Source organism: Trachemys scripta, chromosome 6, assembly GCF_013100865.1.
Source record: "Trachemys scripta elegans isolate TJP31775 chromosome 6, CAS_Tse_1.0, whole genome shotgun sequence".
Taxonomy (NCBI): domain Eukaryota; kingdom Metazoa; phylum Chordata; order Testudines; family Emydidae; genus Trachemys; species Trachemys scripta.
The window spans coordinates 121,059,172-121,077,854 of NC_048303.1; the positions used below are offsets into that span (position 1 = coordinate 121,059,172).

Sequence of the window (18,683 nt, forward strand, 5' to 3'; positions counted from 1 at the left end):
GAGTCAAGAGTAAGTCAGATGACCCCAAGTGGAGGGGATGGGAAAGTTTGCCCCAAGTTTTGAGCAAGCAAAGCAATACTAAAAGGAACCACTGACAGTCACAGACATTTCCACTATTTCTAAAGCAGCAGTAGCCTATTATCTTCTCAGCTGGACATTAATTCTACCTTCTACAGCTGATTAGTTGAGTTTAGTAATCTTACTACTCAGAGGACTCGTCACTAACAGCAAGGCTTCTCCCCTAGCCCTGTCACCTGCTCCAGAGTCCCCTTCCCCCCTCCTATTTCATGACCTCACTCTTAACCCCTCCTTAGCCTCGCTACCCCCTCTGGTTCTCTCCTCTCAGAATACAAGTATGGTCTGGTCTTCCCAAAGGCTCCATGTACCTGTAGCAAACTCAATTTAAGTTCTGCAACTGACTGCAAAGTTTGTGGTAACTTCATTATTAAATATTCCCCTTTTTAAAACAGGAAGGAAATATAAATATGAATAGACACAGCAAAGTAGTCCCTTTTATAAACCTTGATACTAAATTTAATTTAGTTTATGAACAGGAGTACTTGTGGCACCTTAGAGACTAACAAATTTATTAGAGCATAAGCTTTCATGGACTACAGCCCACTTCTTCGGATGCATACAGAGTGGAATAAATATTGAGGAGATATATATACACACATACAGAGAGCATAAACAGGTGGGAGTTGTCTTACCAACTCTGAGAGGCCAATTAAGTATGGTCTGGTCTTCCCAAATGGCTGAGCCATTACAAACATTGAATCTATCTCCCCTTGTAAGTATTCTCACACTTCTTATCAAACTGTCTGTACTGGGCTATCTTGATTATCACTTCAAAAGTTTTTTTCTCTTACTTAATTGGCCTCTCAGAGTTGGTAAGACAACTCCCACTTGTTCATGCTCTCTGTATGTGTGTATATATATCTCCTCAATATTTATTCCACTCTATACGCACCCGAAGAAGTGGGCTGTAGTCCACGAAAGCTTATGCTCTAATAAATGTGTTAGTCTCTAAGGTGCCACAAGTACTCCTGTTCTTTTTGTGGATACAGATTAACACGGCTGCTACTCTGAAACCTGAATTTAGTTTATGCCATCCCCACATTTTCAATGTGCTGCAGATATTTCTACTGACAATACTTAATTCCATTGTAGAAGGTGTCAAGGGAGAATGAATAAGAAATATCTGGGGCTTTTAGCAACTGTAGAGTTGAAGGCGGCTGTCTGGGATTGCGATAAGCACACCAACTACATCTTTGTGCAAAAATGATCAGCAACGAAATAGTGCTAACACTAAATTGTCATTAGGTTTCCAGTGAAACGCTGCTCCACTGAGAGGAATCGAGCAGTTCGTAACTCTCAGATAACGTTTCAAGCTATCTGCATACTTAGAAAGGCAACGCTCTATTGGTTTAACCTTGAAAACATGACCCAAGTATATCTTTGTAAATATGAGGAAAGGAACATTTCATTTAAATAAAAGTTAAGATTCAGGACCACAATGCTATCGCAAGATGCAGATTCACAGCAAATCCTGCAATTTGGGAATTTACAGGGACCAGAAGCATTCTCATCCTCAAAAAGGCTCTCTCACTGACTCCAACTACTGCCTTATCTCCCTTCAAATCCAAACTCATGGACCCCCCCCCCCACACACACACACACACTCTCCCCCCATCTACAACTTTTGCCTTAAATCTCTCTCCTTCAACTCCATCCTGGATCCTTTCCAGTCTGCTTTCCATCTTTTCCAAATCTGAAATCACTATCATCAATACCACCAATAACCTCTTTTGGACCAAGTCTCAGGGCCACTACTCCATCCTTGCCCTCTCTGCTTCTTGTTTTCCTGGTGAGCAATCAGAAGCACTCATCAGGGCTCCTACTTCAGCAGCAAGAAGAGAGCCGTAGGGAATTTTCTAGTTATTTGTGTTAGGGTAGAACCTGGGAACCGCAATCAATGATATGATCCCCTCAGGCACACTACAGAGAAGTAACAAAGATAACCCCTACTCTTGAGAGCTTGATGCAACCTAGCTAGCATTGTTCTGAAAGCCAGCAGGGTACCTGTTTTAACTATATTGTGACAGCAGAGCTGTGATGGGACCTCCCACACTACTAAGGGTATGTCTACACTACGAAATTAGGTCGATTTTATAGAAGTCGATTTTTAGAAATCGATTTTATAGTCGATTGTGTATGTCCCCACTAAGCGCATTAAGTCGTCAGAGTGCGTCCTCGCTACCATGGCTAGCATTGACTCATGGAATGGTGCATTGTGGGAAGCTATCCCACAGTTCCCGCAGTCTCCGCTGCCCATTGGAATTCTGGGTTAAGCTCCCAATGCCTGATGGGGCAAAAACATTGTCATGGGTGGTTTTGGGTACATGTTGTCAGCCTCCCCTCCCTCCCTCCTTCCGTGAAAGCAACTGCAGACAATCATTTCGCCCCTTTTTTCCTGGGTTACCCGTGCAGACGCCATAGCACGGCAAGCATGGAGCCCGCTCAGCTCACTGCTGCTGTTGCAAGCATTGTAAACACCTCGTGCATTATACTGTAGTATGTGCAGAACCTGGCTAAGAGATGGCAGCATGAGGACAATTGTGAGGAGAACATGGACACAGATGTTCCTGAAAGCACAGGCTGTGGGAATTAGGACATCATGGCAGCAGTGGGGCTGGTTGATACAGTGGAACGCCGATTCTGGGCCCGGCAAACAAGCACAGACTGGTGGGACCATAGTGTTGCAGGTATGGGATGATTCCCAGTGGCTGCGAAACTTTCCTGGAACTCTGAAAGTTGCTTTCTCCCACCCTGAAGCGCAGGAATACCAAGATGAGAGCTGACCTGACAGTTGAGAAGCGCATGGCGATAGCCCTGTGGGAGCTTGCAATGCCTGACTGCTACCGGTCAGTCGGGAATCAATTTGGAGTGAGCAAATCTATCGTGGGGACTGCTGTGATTCAAGTAGCCAATGCAATCACTGACGTTCTGCTAACAAGGGTAGTGACTCTGGGAAATGTGCAGGTCATAGTGGATGGCTTTGCTGCAATGGGATTCCCTAACTGTGGTGGGGCGATAGACAGAACGCATATCCCTATCTTGGCACCAGACCACCTTGCCAACCAGTACATAAACCAGAAGGGGTACTTCTAAATGATGCTGCAAGCACTGGTGGATCACATGGGACGTTTCACCAACATCAACGTGGGATGGTCAGGAAAGGTGCATGATGCTCACATCTTTAGGAACTCCGGGCTGTTTGAGCAGCTGCAAGAAGGGATTTACTTCCCAGACCAGAAAATTACTGTTGGGGATGTTGAAATGCCAATAGTTATCCTTGGGGACCCAGCCTACCCCTTGCTCCCATGGCTCATGAAGCCATACACAGGCAGCCTGGACAGCAGTAAGGAGCAGTTCAACTATAGGCTGAACAAGTGCAGAATGGTGGTAGAATGTAAGGTAGCCCGGGTGGGGTAGGGTGGGGTGGGGGAGGAGGGAAGGACAAGACCACATTACTTATTGTAGCCACACTACAAATCAAAACTGTTTGAATGACAGCCTTCTGTTGCTTGGGCCATCCTTTGGAGTGGAGTGGCTGGGTGCCTGGAGCCTCCACCTCCACATTCTTCGGTGTCTGGGTGAGGAGGAACTTGGGGAGGAGGGCAGGCGGTTGCACAGTGGATGCAGCGGCGGTCTGTGCTCTTGTTGGCTTTCCTGCAGCTTCACCAGATGCCTGACCATGTCCGATTGCTCCCCCATTAGCCTCAGCATTGCATCCTGCCTCTTCTCATCGCGCTCACTTAATGCTTTCCTGGACTCTGCCACTGAATGCCTCCATGCATTCAGCTGTGCCCTATCAGTGTGGGAGGATTGCATGAGCTCGGAAAACATGTCATCGCAAGTGCGTTTTTTTCGCCTTCTAATCTACGATAACCTCAGGGACGGAGATGATAGGGGGAACATAGAAACATTTGCACCTGCGGGGAGATAAAAAGGGAGAGTAAAATTTAAGATGATACATTTCTGAGAACAAAAGGGAGACTCTTTCACAGTGAATCAAGCAATTCACAGCAGACAGCACATGTGCTTTAGGTACAAGGTCGCATTTTGCCTTTTATATTAAGCGCCTTGCCGGTATAGTGACACATCACCCCCGGCTGGGCAACAGAATTCAGTTTCCAGGAAGCCATGGTAAGCCAAAGGGTACTCGGGTTTGGTTTCTAATGCCTTCATAACACGTGGGAATGCTTTCAAACTGCAGCACCCTCCTTTCCCATAGCAAGCAATGTCGGTTGGGTTTGCCATTTAAAAGGAGGGGCTGCGGTTTTCGGGTGGATATGCAGCACACACCTCCCCCTACCCCTCCGTGTGACTATTTGGGATGATCCCTTCACCCCTCTCCCCACCGCGTGGCTATTCTCAGGGATGATCCCTTTTAGCCAAGCACAAACAGCCCGGCATGAACGGGGTTCTTTTACTGTTCCCTTACAAAAATTCCCCTATTTCAACCAGGTGACCATGAATGAGATCACTCTCCTGAGGCTGATGCAGAAAGATATAGACCTAATGTTGCTTGAATGTGACCAAATCCCAGGACCATTCGCTGCCATGCTTTGTGCTACAATGATTCCAGACTACTTGCTACTGGTTTGGCACAGTAAAGTGTCCTACCGTGGAGGACGAAATAAGGCAGCCCTCCCCAGAAACCTTCTGCAAAGGCTTTCAGAGTACCTCCAGGAGAGCTTCATGGAGATGTCCCTAGAGGATTCCCACTCCATCCCCAGACACATTAACAGACTTTTCCAGTAGCTGTACTGGCCGCGAATGCATCCCAAGTCTTCAGGGCAAATCAAACATTAAACACTATTGCTTTTAAACCCGGTACGTAGTTACAAATGTGCACTCACCAGAGGTGCCTTCTCCGCCTTCAGGGATCCCGCCTTGGGAGGGTATTGGCTCCAGGGTGATGAAAAGATCCTGGCTGCTGGGGAGAATGGATTCACCGCTTGCCTGCTATGCATTCTCCTCCTCCTCCTCATCCACAAAATCCTCCTCTGTGTTGCGTGAGACTCCCCCCTTGCAAGTGTCCACAGTCAGTGGTGGGGTAGTGGTAGTGTCCCCCTCTAGAATGCCATGCAGCTGATCACAGAAGCGGCACATATGGGGCTCTGACCCAGAGCAACCGTTTGCCTCCTTTGTCTTTTGGTAGACTTGCCTGAGCATCTTGACTTTCATGCGGCACTGCTGTGTGTCCCTGTTGTAGCCTCTGTCCATCATGCCCTGTGCGATTTTGGCATATATATTAGCATTTCTTCTTTTTGATCGGTGTTCTGCCTGCACATATTCTTCTCCCCATACAGCAATCAGATCCAGTGTCTCCCGTTCGCTCCATGCTGGAGCTCGTTTGTGATTCTGGGGGGACTGCATGGTCACCTGTGCTGCTGAGCTCGCCACGCTGACCAAACAGGAAATGAAATTCAAAAGTTCCCGGGGCTTTTCCTGAGTACCTGGCTAGTGCATCAGAATTGAAAGTGCTGTTCAGAGCGGTCACATTGGAGCAGTCTAGGATAGCTCCCGGAGGCCAATAATGTCAATTTGTGCCCGCATACCCCAAATTCGACCCAGCAAGGTCGATTTTAGCGCTACTCCCCTTGCCAGGGAGGAGTACAGAAGTCGATTTTAGGTCGACAGAACAAGGTTACTTTAAAATTGACCTAACATGGCTAAATTCGACCTAACCCTGTAGTGTAGACCAGGGCTAAGAAGGCTGTGAACTGCAGACAAAAAATAGCCATTGGCCACAATGTGTATCAAGGACATGAGTGAGATGATTTAGTAATGGTTGGAAAATATCCTTAGGCTCTTAGCCCAACTTTTACAAATGCAGAAAGGATAAACCAAGCCTAAAAGCTCTATATAAACTTTGTCTTGACAAGGAAAAATTATCTTGTTTAAACTGGGTTTAAACATACATGCTTGCTAAAACCAATTTAAACCCAGCCTTTTACCTAGTGTAGATGCATGGTAATACCTTTAGTTCAATTTTAGCTGAATGTGTTCCAGCTAACTTGACTAGGAAAAATGGTCAAGTTTAAGTAAAAGGCTTGGTTTCAAATTTTTTCCTCGTGGAGAAGAACAAAATGTTGTGCTACATCACACAATGAAGCACCATCCTTTTTTTTTTTTCCCCTCCTCCACATTTTAAATGTAAGACCTCACACAAATAGGGCTCTCCTAACACTGAAACAATATTCAAGGAAGCTCACTAATGCACATAATTTATATTTGGCAGAAGAAAAAAAGCAGTTTCTCCCAACCCCTCTGCAAACATTTAATAGCAAAGCTGTAATGAGTCGCTACGATGCAAATGACCTTTTCTAAAAAAAGTAAAGAACAATTAAGTGTCATTAATAACTAAAACTCAATTAGTCGCCAAAATAAGGGAACAAAGAACATTTGGCAATTCATTAGACAATCATTTTCATTGTGTTCATTCACTTAGGGCCTGATCCTGCAAACAGTACTGATGCTTTCTACTCCTAGCACTGTTTAGTGCAGTACAACAGTGGTATTACTTACTGCAGTAAGCAGTACTTCTGGTAGATCAATGTTTGCAGGTACAGGCTCTTATTTACTAATTCACAAAATTCAGCAACTTTCCAAGGATTTCCCCCTATCATTAGTGAAGTTTTCCTGTGTATAGTGAACAAAAATGCCTTAGTATGACATATGTAATGCTAAAGCAATTACAGCTCCATCCTGCAGAAAAGTCAGTGGGACAAAATATGTGATTAAGAGCCACAGATGCTGGCTAAACTAAACAGAACTCCATTGCTTTGTTTTGTCAGGGCAATAAACACTAATAAATAAAATAAATTCCTAACCAAGTTCAGAACTGGATTAAATGGTACCACAGTCATATTCTTTCAATTTGGATTGAGACACCACTGTTACACCCAATCACCATTTAAAAAGGAATCAAATATTAATTCATGACTATTTTAGAAATTTAATAGCTTGGGTTCCAATCCTTCAGAGAGACTGTCATTTTCTCCAGCTGCAAAGTTCTGTATCTTTGCTATCGATACTATTTCTCAGTGAAAGTAAAAACATAGTCTTGGATTTAATTTCCTTTAACAGTTATGCCTTTTTTAAAGGTATAACATGTTTGAGAACTTCTTCTTTCCTTGAGGATGTGGAGGGAGGACCCTGCAACAATTCTAGCAACATTGTTCTGTTGCCAAGGTCATACAGCACATAGTCCTATATTGCTAAATTAAATCTATAAGGACTAATTCTTCCTCCTCCTATATGCTTAGTAGATGTATAATAAATTAACTTGATTCATACATCACTGTTACAAAAAAACTACTGCTTTTTTGGTTTTTTTTTTTTTTAATCTTTTTATTATTTTAACAGCTCAAACTTTTTTCTAAGAAGGACAACATCCCTTCATCTATGAAAAACAGAGGTCATAGTTAAAAATAAGAACATGCTCAAAATCTGCAAGCAATTTTTATGAAACCGCTTTAGTCATTACAAGATTGTCTCTGATATTGTCTAACTCAGTGGTTCTCAAACAGGGCTCTGGGGGGCCTCAAGCAGGTTTCAGGGGGTCCTCCGAGCAGGGCCTGCGTTAGGCTCCCTGGGGCCCAGGGCAGAAAGCCACATGGGGCTGAAGCCCAGGTCCCTGAGCCCTGCCACCCGGGGTTAAAGCTGAAGCCTGACCAATGTAGTTTCATGGGGGCCCCTGTGGCATGGGGCCCCAGGCAACTGCCCTGCTTGCTACCCCTTCATGCCGGCCCTGGCTTTTATATGCAGAAAATCAGTTATTGTGGCATAGGTGGGCCATGGAGTTTTTATAGCATGTTTGGGGGGGAGGGCTCAGAAAGAAAAAGGTTGAGAACCTCTGGTCTAACTAATAAATTACAAATACATTGAGCCTTTCAAACAGTGATCTCACAGTGATTTATAAAAGTGAATCTGTATTCCCCTATTTAGAGTTGGAGAAACTGAGGCACAAAGAAGTGAACCGACTTTTCCAAGGATACAGAGAGAAGGAGTGGCAAAGTCATAAACAGATCCCAGGTCTCCTTATTCCAGGTTATGTGTTCTAAACATCAGATGTCTCAAATCCCTTGAGACAGGATTTTTATCTGCTTATTTATGCAAAATAGGCTTAAAAAGTAGTATTGGTTCAATTAAGTATTCTGTCTTTCCAGGCCCTTCTGGAAAAAACTCGTATTTTAATATCCTAAGGCCATTCAACTAAGATCCAGATAAGATCACCCACCCTAGATAAGGAAAGAATTTACCCTGAGGATGCCAGAAGTCAAAGAATCTCGAGATACACAATAATTACCAACCTGTAGAAAATTAAGTAGACAGATTGCACATCTGCAGAGCAACACATTTTAAACTTAATGATCAGTTACTGCCTGCTATAGCAATGGCCTCTTAGAAATAGTTTTGTAAAGTATCAGTGGAGATCAAAGGCAGATTGTTATGACACCTGCTCTGAAACAAAAGGCATTCGTACTGTAGAAGAGCATTCTAGTTATATTTAGTGTTAATAAGTTTCAATCAACCCGCAGCAGCATTATTTTTAGTTTTGAGTTTAACCTCTGTAACATGTTTGGATTCAGCAATGAAACAACAACAATTAGGACTGATCTGAACAGTTTTTTGTACTGATATAACTGTTTCAGTTAGGGGTATGATTATTTTTAACCCATATACTTGTATCAGTACAAACCCTCATGTGGGCAGTTATTGGTACAATGATACTAGGTGAGCTGCACCACTTCAGCTATGTCAGTATAGTTAAAGCTTGTCTGTACGTAAGTGGTGGCCTTGTACTCAGATTCTGAGTTCTAAAGAAACAGAATCTTTCAATTGGGTGACACATTGCAGGGAGCAATTTAAGAGCACAGACAGAATTTATTCTCCCTTATAGGTTCAAAAGAGATGAGAGTTGAGATCTGATTTATGTGTGTTTGAAGTTCTCTCAGGAAATTTCTACTGTGATGTAGCTAGCCAAGGTCAACACAATAATCCCTACCTGGATTTGACCTCACCTAGCTCCACCATGGTAAAAACTCCAGAACCTTGTCTCTATTAGGATTTTACAGCGAGATAACTAATGTGCCTTAGCTCTCTTTCTGTAAAAAAAACAACAAAAAAACAAAACACCTTTTTTGGTAGTGAAGATATAGGCAAAAACCTTTTTAACTGTTTCCTCGCACTGCGCTCTGAAGCTGCTCTCTGTCCTACTATTAAAATGGAGCCACCTCTGCCAAGGAATGTAGACCTATCTTGGCAGGGGATGCATAGGTAAAAACCTGTAAAACTTTATACTTTACCTTACATAGCTTTATTTTATGCATTAAGTGTCTATTCTGCAGTACTGAAATCAATGGGAAAACTGCCATTGAATTAAATAGGTCTTAAATGCTCAATTCTGAAAATGCTCAATTCCACATAAGTCAAGTAGAGGGGTGGACACTCCGTGCCTTCAGTGTATAACACCTTTCATAATGAATTATTAACAGTGGAATGTAAGGCGTTGGCTTTGTGCTATGTAGTCTTCACCGGTTTGGGATCTTCATATCTGAATGACCACTTCTCTCTCCAGGCTGTGATCAATGGAGCCCCCTCTTTTAAATATCGGGGCGAGCTAGTCAGACAGCACTCATCATGAGAAATCAGCTCATCCCACCTTGACCGCAGCCAGTCTGGGCCTGTTGGCCTTCATCAGGAAGTGAAAGATACCCCCTTGTTAATATTCAACAAACAAATAAACAACAGCCCCCTGTGCTTTATCCTGCATTGGGTTCGCTACCTCTTTAGCCCAGGGAGAAAACAGGAGGGAAACGGGGCAAGTTTCATGCCCTCTGGAATCACACCAGGGGGCTGGAAATAAGAATAGACAACCTGAAACTGGGCCCAGGAGAAACACCAGCCCCTACCCCCAAATCCTGAGTGTGTGTGTCTGTCCCCTTATCTCCCCCCTCCCCACTGAGGGCAGGGCTGAGTCCCCTCCCCCTATCCTGTGTGGGTGTGTGGGGGGGTCCCTTTATCTCCCCCACACACACTGAGAGCAGGGGCTGAGTCCCCTCCCCCTATCCTGTGTGGGTGTGTGGGTGGGTCCCTTTATCTCCCCCCCACACACTGAGAGCAGGGGCTGAGTCCCCTCCCCCTATCCTGTGTGGGTGTGTGGGGGGGTCCCTTTATCTCCCCCACACACACTGAGAGCAGGGGCTGAGTCCCCTCCCCCTATCCTGTGTGGGTGTGTGTGGGCGTCCCTTATCTCTGCCCTCAGAGCAGGGACTGAATCCCCCCCATCCTGTGTGTATGTGTGTGGGGGGGTCATTCGCTTTACACCCCCCCCGCCAGCAGGGGCTGGGACCCCTCCCCCCGCCGTGTGTGGGGGTCTCTCCCCGCCCCCGCCCGGGGCCGTGACGTGACGCGCCGTGGCAGGGGAGGGGCTATCTCCCGGCGGGGGACGTGCCCTGCCCCCGGCTGCGATGGCGCCAGAGCCCCGCAGCGCGGGCGGGAACGAGCCCGGACACTCCCCGCCCGCGCTCGCGCCTCACCTCCGCTCCGACCTCGCTCCCGGCGCCCGGCTTGGCCGCGATAGATGCGCTCGGCACGTTCAGGCCGCGAGCCGCGCGTCATCGACCCGCCGGGCTTGCGGGGGGGGGGGAGGGGGAGGACGGCTCGTCAGAGAGCCCCTCCCCTCACAGCCCCCAGCATGAGGGAGTTTAGCCGCGCCCACAAGCCCTGGGCGCGCGGCCTTTCCTCCCACAGCCCCCAGCATGGGGGAAGCTTAGCCCCGCCCACAAGCTCTGGGCGCGCGGCCTTTCCTCTCACGGCCCCCAGCATGGGGGAGCTTAGCCCCGCCCACAAGCCCTGGGCGCGCGGCCTTTCCTCCCACAGCCCCCAGCATGGGGGAGCTTAGCCCCGCCCACAAGCCCTGGGCGCGCGGCCTTTCCCCTCACAGCTCCAGATAGGGGGAGGGGCTATGAAGGGTGCCCCTCCCCCCCAAACCCCCTCCCCAGCCTCACACATGCTGGGAGGGGAAGGGACACTTCTCACAGGGCCCCCACCTTCACCCACTTCCCTCTCCCAGGGGGAGCACAGCCCCCCCCCCCCCCCCCCCCAACCCAGCCCCCCCCCCCCCATGTCTCTGGCTGGGGAGGGGCAGGCAGTGATCCCCCCTCCCCATGCCCTCGCTGAAGCCCTGGGGCCCAGCTGCCCAGGCCCTGCCCTCTGGACCGGACCCTGGCAGGGCCAGCAGCCCTCGCCTTGCTGGTCCTCCGAGAGCCCCAGCCCCGGGCGTCCTGTCTTCACAGGGGAATCCTGGCTCCCAGTTTAAAAAGGAGCGTCTAGCCTTCGCCGCTGTGGCGAGAAGCTTGAAAACGTGGCTCCCAGGGGGAGGCTGTGAGGCCGGAGGCCAGAAAGAGCCCAAGCTGTCCTGTGTTTAAAATCACAGGGTTCTCAGGATTTTGGAACCCTTGGTGCCCACAAGGTTGCTGTGAGTGGGTCCATCTGCACCAATGTCATAGGAGGCCCCCACTGCAATACGCTTCCTGACACCCAGGATGTGGCCGTTCTCTTGTGGCGTGCAGATAGGACCCTCAAGCTGAGGCCTGGGGATGGCCCATGTGCACATGTCACTACAGTCCCTTCTCCAGTGCCTGGTGGAAATGAGCTTGTACCACATTGCAGCACAACCCAGCCCCGATCCTGTAATTAGATCCACAGGGCTGGGCCCAGGGCCATCCCTAGCCATTTGGATGCCCTAAGCAGTCCAGTCCTCCCCTCGACCAGAGTCTGGGAGGCAGGAGCTGGGGGGGGGCACTTTTGGAGGCCCCACAGGCCCAGAGGGGCCCGGGGGATTAGTGGGGGGCTGGGAGCAGCCTGCTCTGCTTCCCTTGCCCCAGCCCAAGCTGTGTCACTCAGGGGAGGAGTCTTGGGGGAAGGGATCCCGCCCCGCACTCACCGGCAGCGCGGAAAGTGGAGCAGCCCAGCCCCAGCCCGCTCTATTCCGCCAGCTCCCAGCCACGGCACTCCACTTCCCACTGCCAGTGAGTCCAGGGGGAATCTTTCCCTAACCCCCACCCCCAGCGACACGGCTGGGGCCGGGGCAAGGGAAGCGGAGCAGGCTGGAGCCAAGTTGCTCTGCTTCCCGTGCTGGTGGGGGGGGGGAGCGATCCTTTCCCCAATCTCCCCGCAATCACCGGCAGCGGGAAGCGGAGCAACGCAGCTGGGAGCTGGCAGAGTGGAGCAGGCTAGGGCCGGGTTGCTTTGCTTCTTGCCGCTGCCGGTGAGTGCCGGGTCGCTGGGGGAAGAGGTGGAATGGGGGCGGAGAAAGGGGGAAGGGTAAGAGGTGGGGCCCCACAACACCCATAGGGATGGCCTTGCCCCTTGCAGTGGGCGCAGCCCGTGGGGGTGCCGGCCGGGTGATAGGGCTGGTCGCCGGGGCTGGTGCTGCCGCTTATGCAGCACACAGCTGCCTAGGGCACCATGAAATTTGGGGCAATTTGGTGTCCAAAATTTCATGGTGCCCTACGCAGCTGCGTATGCCTAAGGACGGCCCTGGCTGGGCCCTTTGGCAGGGTCTGCTTGAGTGGATTAAATTGCAGGATCAGGATCCTAAATTGTACCAATGCTTGTAATAATAGTGTACATATGTTTCTTAGTATCAGAAGCATCTATAGTAGAACCTCAGAGTTACGAACACCAGAGTTACGAACTGACCGGTCAACCACACACCTCGTTTGGAAATAGAAGTATGCAAGCAGGCAGCAGCAGAGACCCAAAAGAAACAAACAAACAAAACAAACCCACACCAAATACAGTACAGTATTGTGTTAAACATAAACTACTAAAAAAGGGAAAGCTTAAAAAAAGATTTGACAAGCTAAGGGAAATGTTTCTGTGCTTGTTTCATTTAAATTAAGATGGCTAAAAGCAGCGTTTTTCTTTTGCATATTACAGTTTCAAAGCTGTATTAAGTCAATGTTCAGTTGTAAACGTTTGAAAGAACAACCATAACGTTTTGTTCAGAGTTATGAACATTTCAGAGTTATGAACAGCCTCCATTCTGGAGGTGTCCGTAACTCTGAGGTGTTACTGTATCTCTCTACCTCCGTGATGTAGGATAACAGAAACTGCATTAATTTAAACAACAAGGAGTCTGGTGGCACTTTAAAGACTAACAGATTTATTTGGGCATAAGCTTTCGTGAGTAAAAACCTCACTTCTTCGGATGCAAGGTTTTTACCCACGAAAGCTTATGCCCAAATAAATCTGTTAGTCTTTAAGGTGCCACCAGACTCCTTGTTGTTTTTGTAGATACAGACTAACACGGCTACCCCCTGATACTTGCATTAATTTAAAGATCTCCATGGAGGTAGGGGCTGGAGCTGGAGGGCTGCTCATAATAATTATGAATACCTTGTACTAGATTCACATTGCTAGTAAGCCGGCAAAATGTACAGAATGAATAATGCCCCAGATAGTTGTCATTTTACAAGTTGGATAACTAGCTGGTAGAATACAGCTCGATACACACGGGGACATACTCAGCATAGCAAGAATGCTTCATGGAAACTGCTTGGACTTTAAGGGTATGTCTACACTGCAATAAAAGACCTGTGGCACGGCCATGGCTGGCCCAAGTCAGCTGACTGGGTCTCGGGCTGTGGCACTAAAAAATTGCAGCGCAGATGCTCCAGCCCAGGGGTGGGCAAACTTTTTGGCCCGAGGGCCACACTGGGGTGGGGAAATTGCTTGCTGGGCCATGAATGTAGGGCTGGGGCAGAGGGTTGGGGTGCCGGAGGGAGTGCAGTGTGCAGGAAGGGGCTCAGGGAAGGGGGTTGGGGTACAGGAGGGGGTTCACAGTGCGGGAGGGGGCTCAGGGCAATAGTGCAGGAGGGGGCTCAGGGCAGGGGGTTGGGGTGCAGGGTGCAGCAGGGAGCTCAGGGCAGGGGGTTGGTTGGAGTGCCTGCCTGCCCTGGCCCCACGCCGCTCCGGGTACCAGCCAGCACCACGTCCCTGCGGTCCCTGGGGGACGGAGGGCAGAGGGCTCCGCGCGCCCGTGGGTACCTCCCCCAAAGCTCCCATTGGCCACAGTTCCCCGTTCCCAGCCAATGGGCGCTTCGGGGGAGGAACCCACAGGCAAGAGCAGTGCGCAGAGTCCTTTGCCTCCCCTCCCCCAGGGGCCGCAGGGACGTGGTGCCGGCTGCTTCCCGGAGCAGCACAGGGCCCATGGCACCACAGGGGTGGCAAATCCGCAGGCTGGATCCAAAACCCTGAGGGGCCGGATCTGGCCCGCGGGCTGTAGTTTTCCCACCCACTGCTCTAGCCCAAGCCTGAATGTCCACTAGGGTTGCCAACTTTCTACTTGCACAAAACTGAAAACCCTTGCTCCGCCGTCCTCTGAGGCCCTGCCCAGGCCAGGCCCCGCCTCTTCTGAGGTCCTGCCCCTGCTCACTCCATCCCCCCTCCCTCTGTCACTCGCTCTCCCCACCCTCACTCACTCGCTCATTTTCACCGGGCTGGCTCAGGGGGCTGGAGGGAGTGAGGGCTGGGGATACGAGCTCCAGGATGGGGACAGAAATGAGGGGTTCAGAGTGCGGGAAGGGGCTCTGGGCTGGGGCAGGGGGTTGTGATAAGGGGTTGGTGTGCGGGGGCTCTGGCTGGGGGTGCAGGCTCTGATGTGGGGCTGGAGATGAGGAATTTGGGGCACAGGAGGGGGCTCCGGGCTGGGGCTGAGGGGTTTGGGGTGCAGGGGGTGCTCCGGGCTGGGATCGAGGGGTTTTGAGGGTAGAAGGGGAATCAGAGGTGGGGCTGAGGGATGAGGGTTTCGGGGTGCAGGAGGGTGCTCCGGGCAGGGGATCGAAGGGTTTGGAGGGTGGGAGGGGCAGCGTGTGGAGCCTCCTGGCTGCCGCTCCGCGTAGGAGCTGGAGGGGGACATGCCAGCTGCTTCCCGGGAGCCGCATGGTGCGGAGGCTAGCAGGGAGCCTGCTGGTCCAGTTGCGCAGCGCAGCGCAGCCAACCAGACAGTCAACGGCCCGGTCAGTGGGGCGGACTGGAGCTGTCAGGATCCCTTTTCGACCAGGTGTTCCAGTCGAAAACCGGACACCTGGTCACTCCAATGTCCACACTGCAATTTTTAGCCCTGCAGCCCAAGCTCCTTGAGCCCAAGTCAATTGATCCAGGCTCAGCTTTGGGGCCACAGGACTAAACATAAGGCACCGCATGAAAAAAGGTCCCAGAATTAGGAGTGGGTGAAGGAGCTATAGTCACTCTGGAGAGACGCTTGAGATGAGCATCTTTTGATTAAGGTACTGGACTGGAACTCAAGAAATCTGGGTTCAATTTCTAGTTCTGCCACAAACTTCTGCGTAACTTTGGGCACCAATTTAGGAAAACACTTAAGCACATGTTTAAATGTGATTGACTTAAAAGGGACTTAACTGCTGTGAAAGTAGAATGAATTATATTGTAAAAATAGAATGGATTAAAGAAATGCTGTATGTTCTTTAAGCAGGAATAAGGAATGTTGAAATATAGTTGTCAGGAAGAGAAACATTAAGGTATGAAACAATGGGTCCACTTAGCTAATGGTGGGACATTAACAGGAGATCGGTAATAGGAAATAAGATATGTATATCTAGCCCCAAGTAAACTTATCAGTTCTGCTTCCTTTTGTTATCTTAAGTTCGCACCCTTTTATCTGTATAAATAAGATAGTTTGAGTCTTGCATGGGGCTCACATTATCTGGGTGTATTAGCAGAGCGCTTTGCTAATAAACAGAGTGGTCTGACAAATTGTGAGTCCTGAATCTGACTTTGACACTGCCCAATCAAGAAAACTGCAGAATCAGGTGGTTAATTTCGCTGTGCCTCAATTACTCATTTGTAAACTGGAGATAATACTTCCTGCAGTGGTCTTGTCTTCTTGAGTTATAAACTAGTTGGGGCAGGGACTGTCTCTTCTGTGTTTGTAGAGTTCCTAGCAAAATGGGGTCTTGGTTTGAGTCTTTAGGCAGGAACTGTAATTAAAACAATGATAATCGATGTCCTGCAAAATTCTGCTTTGGGGACAACCCCCATGAAAATCTTTCTGCTGCTGTGTTGCATGTATAAAGAATGTGTGGTAGGCTAGGATTAGTATTTATGATTATGAATCTTCCTTTGATGGATCACGTATTGGCCTTTACCAAAGGCTGGCTACTGCACTTGATAGGTGAGCCGAGAGTCTGCTTTGCTGTGGCAAATGATCTGGTCCTAACGAAATATCAATCCTGTCTAGCATGTGGGCATCAGGTACTTGCATTCTGGGGTATTTTCTCAAGCGAAATTGCAGTGATGAACACACATCAATATAGCAAGTGGGGAGGCTCTGTGCCCCTCCACTTTTGTCTCTTTCCATCACAAGCATATTAGCACTAATTTCTGCACCTGCTGCTTGATGTGTCTAGAAAAGGGTAGATGCATGTGTAAAGGGAGAGCATGTGGACCAGCGCATTCTTATCTTTTCTTTGAGGGAAAGAGCATACCCTTTCTCAAAAAAACAACAACAACGAGGAGCCCTTGTGGCACCTTAGTGACTAACAAATTATTTGGGCATAAGCTTTTGTGGGCTATAACCCACTTCATCAGCTGCATGGAGTGGAAGATACAGTAGGCAGGTATAAATATACAGCACATGAAAAGATGTGAATTGCCTTACCGGGGGTGGGGTGAGTGCTAACGAGGCCAATTCAATCATGGTAGATGTGGCCCATGTTGACAAGAAGGTATGAGTATCAACAGAGGGAAAATTATTTTTTGTAGTGACTAACACGGCTACCCCTCTGAAACCTACCCTTTCTCAGGTGCACTTTTTAGCAGTTGTGAACATAAAGGCTTTAACGGGACAAATATTTAGTTAGTTACAATCTTTATTTACTTGAAGGGGAGTTTTGCCTGAGTCAGTCTTGAATAACGACTGCAGGGTTTGTCTTCAGAAAGATTCCAGTGTCTCACTTCACTGAGTTTTGTGGAAAGCAAAAGAATGTTGTATGACAGACAGTAAGTCCCCAAAATGGGTTGTGCTGCAACAGTGAGTCATGGCCTCTCAAAGCGCCAGTGACTTATACATAATTGCAGTATGCCCTCTTCTCAGATTATCATTACAACCGTGAGATTGTAACTTGAAATGCTGATCGGAGGTAGAAGCAGCAGCCGGGAGGGACCCTGGACTGAATTCCTGGCAGACTTAAGCTGTTTTCATAATTTTCTGCACATCAGTGAATACTTATGTATATTGTGCACATTATTTAAAACTCTATGCGTGTTTTAAAATGTCACTATAGATTAGTGCACTGTGTCCTTTGCACATTTCTTAGGTCCCTGATATGATTTCTTTAATAGTATGTGAAAATGCATTTACTGGAATGAAAAATCTGAATGATCTTTCAGAGTTAATTAGCCTTTTTTTTTAAAGATCTATTTTGAACGTTTCTCATGGCTGCACAAGAAATGCAAATTTGGATTGAAAGTGTGTTGGGGATTAATGATCCTTTATGCATAGAGCCCTGCGTGGATATAACATTTGTATCTGCATCCGAGCTGTGCACCACAAAAACGGTCCATGGATATCTGTGGACTTGCAGGGCTTTATTTATGCAGAATCCTTAGCCTTTTAATTGACTGTCTACAGAGGTATTATATGATAATGATGTTTCCAGCAGCCCACAGTTCAATCTATACTAAAACAGAAAGAAGAAAGAATCCTATAAGGATGAACACTTGCCCTCTTGCTTTGCCGCCCTCCCCCTCCCCCTCCCCCTCTCCCCCCCCAATCAGGTATGTGGACCAAGGCATCCTCTCCTACTTCAAAGTCTGAGGGAGCTCTCGCCACATCTCCGCAGCATTTGAGAGCAGGCCCCGGCTAACCCCACTATTGCCACTGAAGATTAGGCAGTGACAGAGGCAACACTCTCTACCCTGCCTTGGTCACTCCAAATCTGGTAATGATCTCTGTGAAGATGGACCCCTGTGCCCATGCAGAGCCCAACTGACTGCAGTGGGGCCATCACAGGGCTCCCTGACGGATTGAGGCCTCAGGGAGGACATAGGACAGTTGGACTTTTCCTCCCCCTCTTGTACCTATGCAAAGCTGTAGTAACTCTTGCAGCCCTAGTGTGAGGTTGTGGGAAGAGGGACAGATTCTGGACAAGGAATAGGAGAGTGCAGGAGGTGGGGACCTTATTTACGCAACATTTCTCTCCAGTTCTTGATTTGCATCCCCCAGTCGCTCAGAGGGGTTTTGGTATTACAAAGTAGGCAATCCTCTGTTTAATTTACTGCAGGTCCAGTATCCATGACCTGTAGTGCAGCGGAAAGTATATGAGAGAGAGAATCAAGAGGTTTACCAAGGTAGTCTGAAAATAATACAATTGGCACGTGGCAGAGCCAACACAGCTACAGTATTTTTGCATCATTCAATAAGTTTAACATCCTAAAACACTAAAAGAACAGGAGTACTTGTGGCACCTTAGAGACTAACAAATTTATTAGAGCATAAGCTTTCGTGGACTACAGCCCACTTCTTCGGATGCATACCGAAGAAGTGGCCTGTAGTCCACGAAAGCTTATGCTCTAATAAA

At 48.4% G+C, this 18,683-nt stretch overlaps 1 protein-coding gene across 2 annotated transcripts in view; it reads right to left on the reverse strand.

The window, feature by feature from the left end:
• GNE (glucosamine (UDP-N-acetyl)-2-epimerase/N-acetylmannosamine kinase) overlaps nucleotides 1-18,683 on the reverse strand; it is a 69,684-nt gene that overhangs the window by 43,274 nt on the left and 7,727 nt on the right. The window contains exon 1 of one of the 2 annotated variants that reach the window (XM_034773429.1): nucleotides 10,614-10,817. The exons of the other annotated variant lie outside the window; for it this stretch is intronic. The gene's annotated coding sequence lies outside the window, so the exon portion shown is untranslated. Of the gene's footprint in view, nucleotides 1-10,613; nucleotides 10,818-18,683 lie in introns of those variants that run through there. 2 annotated transcript variants of the gene reach the window in all.